Below are 8,811 nucleotides of genomic sequence, written 5' to 3'. Positions count from 1 at the left end.
TTTGAGTACAATGGTATATGAATACCATTATTGTGAATTGTGATCAATAGGAATGATGTAAGGAATGTATGAATATTATGATCAATGTACAAATTATGAAATTTATCGTGAAATAATAAAGACATAAAACACAACATATTAATATTTGATGATATTATATGCCCTTGTATTGCCTAGACATGTGTGTCAGATTGGATAGTTTGGCATGCCAATAGGGTATTGTTTTAGCGATCGCGAAAAGGCTTTATGCTGTATTCATGGCTTTATGCCCGTATTCATGGCTTTTATGCCCGTATTCATGGCTTTTATGCCCGATTATGTGATATCATGGCTTTTTAGCCATCGATCGCATACATGGTTGACGCTCTGCGTCCCATGGTATGACGGCCCGAGGCACCGCGGTGTCCAGCCAACGACGTTATCGATTTAGTCGACTGTCAGAGGTCACTTGGGCAGTGTAATTTATTGAAATAAATTAAGACTATTAGTAATTAAAAATATTAGAGATCAAATAAATGAGTTAATAAGACTTCAAAAGAATTAGTTACAATTATGAAATGATCCAAACCACATAAAAATTGTTAAGTAAAATGATAAGAGAGTTGCAAAAATAGGTATAACTTAACTAAATTTTTAAATGTACCTTCTATCGCCATATGAATATAAATTGAGTATTTTTATTAATTCTGTATATCGTACATTATCACTGTGAATTTCGGAATTAAACGCTTCCAAAGCGAAACAAATGAGAACAAAAGATAATTAACATTAGACACATTGTATTAAATTAAATTGATTCTTAAGCATTCAAATTATGCTCTGTTCTTTCTTTATTTGTATATATTATTTCTTGTTATATTATTGCACCACTAAGCAGAAATGCTTAGCGCGATGGAATTACTTCCTCGCAGTATCAAGGTAAAAACCATCATTGAGATTTTTGGAGTCCAGATCTGCAGAAGTGTTAGAAGAGTTCAAGATTGTCACCTCCTCAGCAATGCATGTAGATAGGGCTCATTTTATACATGTTATGTATATTGTTCATTCCTAGCACATTGTAAATTATTTGTATATCTTGTACAAAATAAACTCATGTAATTAACCTATGAATTATGGGAGCTACTCAAAGTAAGTATTTTAATATGTAAATTAAAGAAGTTTGAAAATTTTACTTATGTGATTTGAGTATGAATGAGATTGTATGGATTCGAAGACAGATTTGAAATATATAGATAATGCATGGAAATGAATATGAAATTGAGATATATGAATGAGATGTGAATTATGAGATGGTTATGAAAATAATTGATGAGATTCTATTTGTAAAACATTATTGAAATTTTCAAACAGGTAAATAGTGAAATACGTCAACTGGTAATAAAATAGGGGAAACTCCTCTGGTTTTTCCGTCGAAAAAAAATAATTAATATTAAAATATAACGAGATCAAATTATGAAAGGAATAAAGTAAGATAAGATAGGGTGCTCCGGCACCGATTGTAGCATGCCTTGCTGTAGTCGGGTGAGGGGTGTTACATTTATTGGTATCAGAGCGCGGTTTAGGCGTTTCTGGACCTAGATAGATTGCATATCATGCATTGCATTCATAAGAGTCGAGGTGACACTATTGCAGATCTGTATTTCCTGTTTATTTTAAGTTAAGGTATGGAATAAGAGAGTGAAGAGACAATGAGATAGCGAATGGAGATGAGAAGGAGACTGTATTTAAGATGAAAAAGGATGAGTACATAACTGTTTGAGGATAGGATTGAGATTAAGGAGAAAGTGAAGTAGGATAACACGGAAAGGTAAAGAAATAAAGAGGTAATAGCTCCTTGGCTATTTACATTGGATAAATTTCGAGGACGAAATTTAAATAAGAGGGGAAGAGTTGTAACATCCTCCCGGTAGCAATTCTGACTGTCTGTCCGAACCGCTAGACCGTCTGGAAAAATATTTAAACTAAAGTGAGGAACCATAATTAACTCAAATATTACTAAGAAAAATTTAGTAAAAACTTTAGAAAAAAAATATAACCAAGTCAAATGAGTCGGTGCCCAAGCGATGGGTAATCAGAGGTAAGTTGCGGTTCTCGCAACGAGGAGCCCTAGACCCGGAGAAAAATTCATAAAATAATTTTTGGGACACCAGAGAAGGGTCATTGAGGTTCCTATGGCATTAGAATGCCAAGAAAATATTTAGAAAAATTTTTCAATCGGTACAGACAATTTTGACCCGTTAAGCCAAACGGAGGGCATTTTGGTCATTTCGCCTTCAGAGACGATTTTTGGCCGACTTGTCCAGTTGAGTAAATAATTATTATGATCTAAAATATGAATAAATATTGCTAAAAATTAAATTGAAAATGAGTAGAGAAGAGAAGAAAAGAAAATGAAAGAAAATGCTAATTATGACATCATATGATGTCATTTAAATTTCCTCCACCAATCGCAATTTGTTAAACTTATTAAAAGAGATAAAAGAGACCAAAAATATAAAAAACCAATCTGCATCTTCAACCTTGGGCAGCCTAAAAAAACGTTGAGAGAGAGAGAGAGAAGAGGTTCCACCATTAAAGCTCCTTTAAGCTTCATTTCTCTCTTGTTTCCACTACTAAACCCTAAACCCCTTTCATTAAAACTTGTCCATAGCTCTTGGGAAAGTGTTTGGCAGCCTAGAAAGTGAAAGAAAGTGAAGTCAAGCTTGGGAAAATTCTGCCCTACAAGAGGTTAGTGCCTATTATGCATACATCTTTCTCTTTCCATGATTTGAGACCTAAAATAAGCAAGAATTTGTGAATTAAATGAATGGAATTTATGTGTATGTATACAATGAATTTTGGCAGCCCTAGGGAGGAACAAGATTAAGTGTTTTTGATGGACTTAGAGTGGACTAAAGACGATGTTTAAGGTATATATATATATGTATGATGAATTGGTGTGCTAACTAAGGTAATTGGTGTAATCCTTGAAAGTGAGCTAGGGTTTGGGAGTGAAACTTGGATTTAGCTTGGGAAATTGTTAGAGAACATTTTAATGGTCAATTAGTGACCATTTTAGGTAAGTTGGCCATAAATTGGACTGAAATGTAGCATGGCAAAGTGAAGGAGCATGCCTTGTGAGTGCAAAGAGGTGATCAAATTTCAGTCCACTTGGACTGCCATAGCTTGGGCTGTGTTGGTCCAATTGGTGTTTGGCCAATTGTACATGAAACTAGGCTTATAATGGCACATTTTTGCTGAAGAAACCATGCCCAAAAGACCAAAGCAAGAGGACCAAAAGTTGGCCCCAATCCGGATACAGAATGACCAAATGAACAGTAACTGTTCATTTGGCCATAATTCACTGTAGAAATGGTCAATTGATCTGAAAGTTTTACAGCAACAAGTTAAGACATAGACAAACAACTTTCATGAAGAAACCTACCCCAAATTATGAACAGAACCTAATCAAATCATTGAGAAATGTGAAGTTTATCAGATCGAGATTTCCAGAATTTTCATTTGAGCAGTAATGTTTGGATGGCTATAACTCTCTTTAGAAACCTCGGATTTTGGCGATTCTTGAACCGATGGAAACCTAAGGCATGGTAGAACATTTCATATGAAGAAAGTTAGACCAAATTATGAACTTAACTTGGTCAAATTACTGACCAAAGTTGGACCAAAATCTGCCAAAACCCAAAATTTCGTGAAACTTATTTTGGCCATAACTTGAGCTACAAAACTCCAAATGGAGTGATTCAAAAAAGAAATTCAATTAGACAAAATAAGGAACATTTTCTATGAAGGAAGTTTTGTCAAATTCCAACAAGAATCGACCAATGAGCAACGAGCACCAAAATCGAAAATTGGCAATTTTGCCAAAATGACCTAAGCTTTGAGAAAGTGACCAAAACCAACAAGTTTTAAATGAAAAATGTAGTATGTTGGAAGTGCCAAAGTCAATGTACATATTTTCTATGCAAAAGTCAACATTTTAGTTGACTAATGAAGTGAATAGTGACATGAAAACTTGAAATAAGCTTGGAAATGGATTTGGTAATTGATTCCAACAAGTTTTAAATGCAAAATGTGGTACATCGGGAGTGTTAAAACCAATGTACCTATTGTCAATGCAAAAGTCAACATTTTTGTTGACCAATGAGGTGAATAGTGACACCAAAACTTGAAATTTAAAATTTGAAATTAGAAATGCATCTAGGGGACTTTAAATTGCAATTGGCAATTAATACTAGTAAATGTAAAACTCAAAATGTGGGATCTTGGTGTAATTAGAATTAATATATCCATTAAGTATAAAAAGGTCAACATTTTGGTTGACTAGTATGGTGAATAGTAATCAAAATGATCAGTGAATTAAGATGAAGACCTAGAACCAATTCTAAGCTTAAATGCTTAGAATTGTATGACAAATATGGACTATGCATCCTAGTCAAAATTGTTAAAAAGAAATTAGGCCATAAATTTGAAATCCATGAAATATTCATGGATTACTTGAAACATGAAAAATAAGTCACCTAATTGATGTGAATAGATAGTTAGGGCATATATGCCCATCACAAATGGAATTCATAAAATATTAGTAACTCAACTTGAAATATAAAATTTGTAATTACATAAGTAGATTCTTGAATGTATAAATGAGAAAGGAAAAATGTTTTGAATACAATGGTACATGTGAACCATTGTTTAGAATTGTGATCAATATGAATAACATAATGAATGGATAAATAAACCATATTAATGTATGAATGAGACATTAGTTCTCATTATTGTAGAGAGGAGAAATATTTTGAGTACAATGGTATATGAATACTATTATTGTGAATTGTGATCAATAGGAATGATGTAAGGAATGTATGAATATTATGATCAATGTACAAATTATGAAATTTATCGTGAAATAATAAAGACATAAAACACAACATATTAATATTTGATGATATTATATGCCCTTGTATTGCCTAGACTTGTGTGTCAGATTGGATAGTTTGGCATGCCATTATTGTTTTAGCAGTACTGCGAAAGGCTTTATGCCTGTATTCATGGCTTTATGCCCGTATTCATGGCTTTTATGCCCGTATGTATGGCTTTTATGCCCGATTATGTGATATCATGGCTTTTAGCCATATACATGGTTGGCGTTCGTCCCATGGTATGACGAGGCACCGCGGTGTCCAGTGCCAATGACCCGTTATCTAGTTTAGTCAGCCTGTCGTAGGTCACTTGGGCAGTGTAATTTATTGAAATAAATTAAGACTATTAGTAATTAAAAATATTAGAGATCAAATAAATGAGTTAATAAGACTTCAAAAGAATTAGTTACAATTATGAAATGATCCAAACCATATAAAAATTGTTAAGTAAAATGATAAGAGAGTTGCAAAAATAGGTATAACTTAACTAAATATTTTAAATGTGCCTTCTATTGCCATATGAATATAAATTGAGTATTTTTATTAATGTATATCGTACATTATCACCGTGAATTTCGAATTAAACGCTCCAAAGCGGAACAAATGAGAACAAAAAATAAATAACCTTAGACACAGTGTATTAAATTAAATTGATTCTTAAGCATTCAAATTATGCTCTGTTCTTTCTTTATTTGTATATATTATTTCTTGTTATATTATTGCACCACTAAGCAGAAATGCTTAGCGCGATGGAATTGCTTCAAGGTAAAAACCTGAGATTTTTGGAGTCGGATCTAAGTGTTAGAAGAATTCAAGATTGTCACCTCCTCAGCAATGCATGTAGATAGGGCTCATTTTATACATGTTATGTATATTGTTCATTCCTAGCACATTGTAAATTATTTGTATATCTTGTACAAAATAAACTCATGTAATTAACCTATGAATTATGGGAGCTACTCAAAGTAAGTATTTTAATATGTAAATTAAAGAAGTTTGAAAATTTTACTTATGTGATTTGAGTATGAATGAGATTGTATGGATTCGAAGACAGATTTGAAATATATAGATAATGCATGGAAATGAATATGAAATTGAGATATATGAATGAGATGTGAATTATGAGATGGTTATGAAAATAATTGATGAGAATCTATTTGTAGAACATTATTGAAATTTTCAAACAGGTAAATAGTGAAATACGTCAACTGGTAATAAAATAGGGGAAACTCCTCTGGTTTTTTCGTCGAAAAAAAATAATTAATATTAAAATATAACGAGATCAAATTATGAAAGGAATAAAGTAAGATAAGATAGGGTGCTCCGGCACCGATTGTAGCATGCCTTGCTCGGCTACACTGTAGTCGGGTGAGGGGTGTTACATTGATGGCATTAGAATGCCAAGAAAATGCTTAGAAAAATTTTAGATCGGTACAGACGATTTTGGCTCAATATACCAAATGGAGGGCATTTTGGTCATTTCGTCTTCAGGGATGATTTTTGACTGACTTGTCTAGTTAAGTAAATAATTATTATGACATAAAATGTGAATAAATATTGCTAAAAATTAATTTGAAATTGAGTAGAAAAGAAAAGAAAAGAAAATGAAATTTAATTAGGATTATGACATCATGCACATGCAAGCATGATGTAATAAAAATTTATTAGCCAATCACTATTCAACAAGCACTCATAAAAAGACTAAAATGAGATAAATAAAACTCAAAATTCACTCATCTTCTTCCATTTTCTAGAGTTGGCCGAACCACCTCCATGGAAGTGTTCTTCCATTTTCATCTCACCTAGCTCATTTCTCTTGCTTTTCCCACCATATTCCTTATAAGTCCCAACACTAAAAATTGTCCTAGAGTCTTACTAAGGTGATTGGTTGCTAAGAAAGTGAAGGAAAAATTGAAGTTAGATAAGGAAAAATTCTGCTCACAACGTTAGTGCCATATCTCTTTTTTTTTTTTCTCTTTAAAATTTATGTTAGGAGTATGAAATGAGTTAGAAATTTAAAGAAATGAAAGAATATGTTGAGGAATTAAAAGCCATAAATTTCTGCAGCCATGAGGAACCTTGAGGAAATTATGATTTTGATGGAATTAGATTTGATTAATAATGTTCTTGATGAGTTATATGTGGTAGAAGTTGAATTATAAGGTCTTATGCATGAATTAAGGTATTGGAAATTAGGGTTTTGAGCTATACTAGGGTTTGGCCATATTAATGGTAAATGGAAGTTCTAATGGTCAATTAGTGACCATTTGGTTGAGAATAATGAGGAATTGAAGTGAATTGTAGCTTTGGATTTGAGGTTGGGTGTGCTGCCATGAGTGCCCTGCAGGTCTGGATGTGAGTCCAGCATGTTTGGGGAACTATAACTTGAGTTGTGTAGGTTCAATTGGTGCAAGGCCAATTGGACATGAAATTAGACATATAATGGCACAACTTTGATGGAGGAAACCAGTCCAGAAAACAAACTTAGGATGCCCTAAAAATTGACCAAATCTAGGTAGTACCAATTCTGCCTGTGCAAAATGACCAAATAAACAGTGTTCATTCATTTGGTCATAACTCAGTGTAGAAAGGTCCAATTGACCTGAAATTTATATCAATGGAAAGCTTAGGCAAATTAGAACAACTTTCATGTAGAACACAAACTCAAATTCTGGACTTAACTAAATGAAATTGCTAGCTAAATTTGAACTACCAAATCTGGCAGAATCAAAATTGCCCAGAAATTCTGGGTAAAGGCAATTTAACCAGTTATGGTGAAATAGCCATAAATTGAGCTAGAAAACTCCAAATGGGGTAATTCAAAAAGTTAAATGTAACTAGACACAATAAAGAACAACTTTGATCAAGAACACTTGGCCAAATTCTCACTGTAGAATGGCCTAATGGAATAGTGAACTCTAGCAACTAAAACTGAAATTTTTGATTTATTTTCCATTGGTTAGAAGCAATGATTGGCAACTAATGCCAAAACTTTTGGGAACCAAAATGTGGTAAATCTATGTGATTAAAACTCATGTAACTATTATATATGAGAAAGTCAATATTTTGACTTAAATGACTAAATAAATAGTAACCTTATATGTTAAGTACAAATATTCAAGAAATAACTTTGTAAAATGCCCTAGTAGGCCTAGTGTGATTGATTTGGATAGGTTGGCATGCCAATAGGGTTCTGATAGCAGTATTGTGTATGGTTTCATGCCATTCTGTGATATGATAGCCTATGGCTATGCTGATTATGATGTTATACTTGACTTTATACCTTATTGCTTTTATGGCTTATTAGCCATTCTGTCTGTACACTGGGAGACACATTGTGACTGATGGTGTAACGGCCCGAGGTACCTGGTACCCAGTGCTTGTTTACCCGTTTATCCAGTCCGGTCAATTTATATAGGTTACTTGGGCATGGAAAAGTATAAATGTAATTGAATTGATTATTAAAGAAAGTAGGGAAATTAAATATCAAAATAAAGAATAAGAATGATTACAATAAAAAGAAGCTCAAAATCATAAAGAAAACGATTAATAAAATGCTAGAACGAGTTAATATCATTAGATGTAATTAGCCTTTACTAAACAATAAGTTAGTAATTATTTATTTCTTATAAGCACAATAACTAGGAATTTTTTTTTTTACTTTTATTTGCATATTATATTTTCTTGTATTATTGGCACAACTAAGCTTTATGCTTAGCGCATCGCTTTTGCAATGCGTAGGTACTGAAGATTTGGACAGAGAGCCCAGTAGACCACAGACTGGGTGAGGCAATTCACAGTTCTGCATAGAGTCCATGTCACCTCACAGACTTCAGTGCATTGGTAGGACACTAGGTCCCATTTTGGTATTTTGTACTGTTTGCATTTTGTAATT

The sequence above is a fragment of the Hevea brasiliensis genome, chromosome 12 (genome assembly GCF_030052815.1).
Source record: "Hevea brasiliensis isolate MT/VB/25A 57/8 chromosome 12, ASM3005281v1, whole genome shotgun sequence".
In the NCBI taxonomy this organism is placed as follows: Eukaryota; Viridiplantae; Streptophyta; class Magnoliopsida; order Malpighiales; family Euphorbiaceae; genus Hevea; species Hevea brasiliensis.
Note: the sequence above shows the minus strand (reverse complement) of the source record.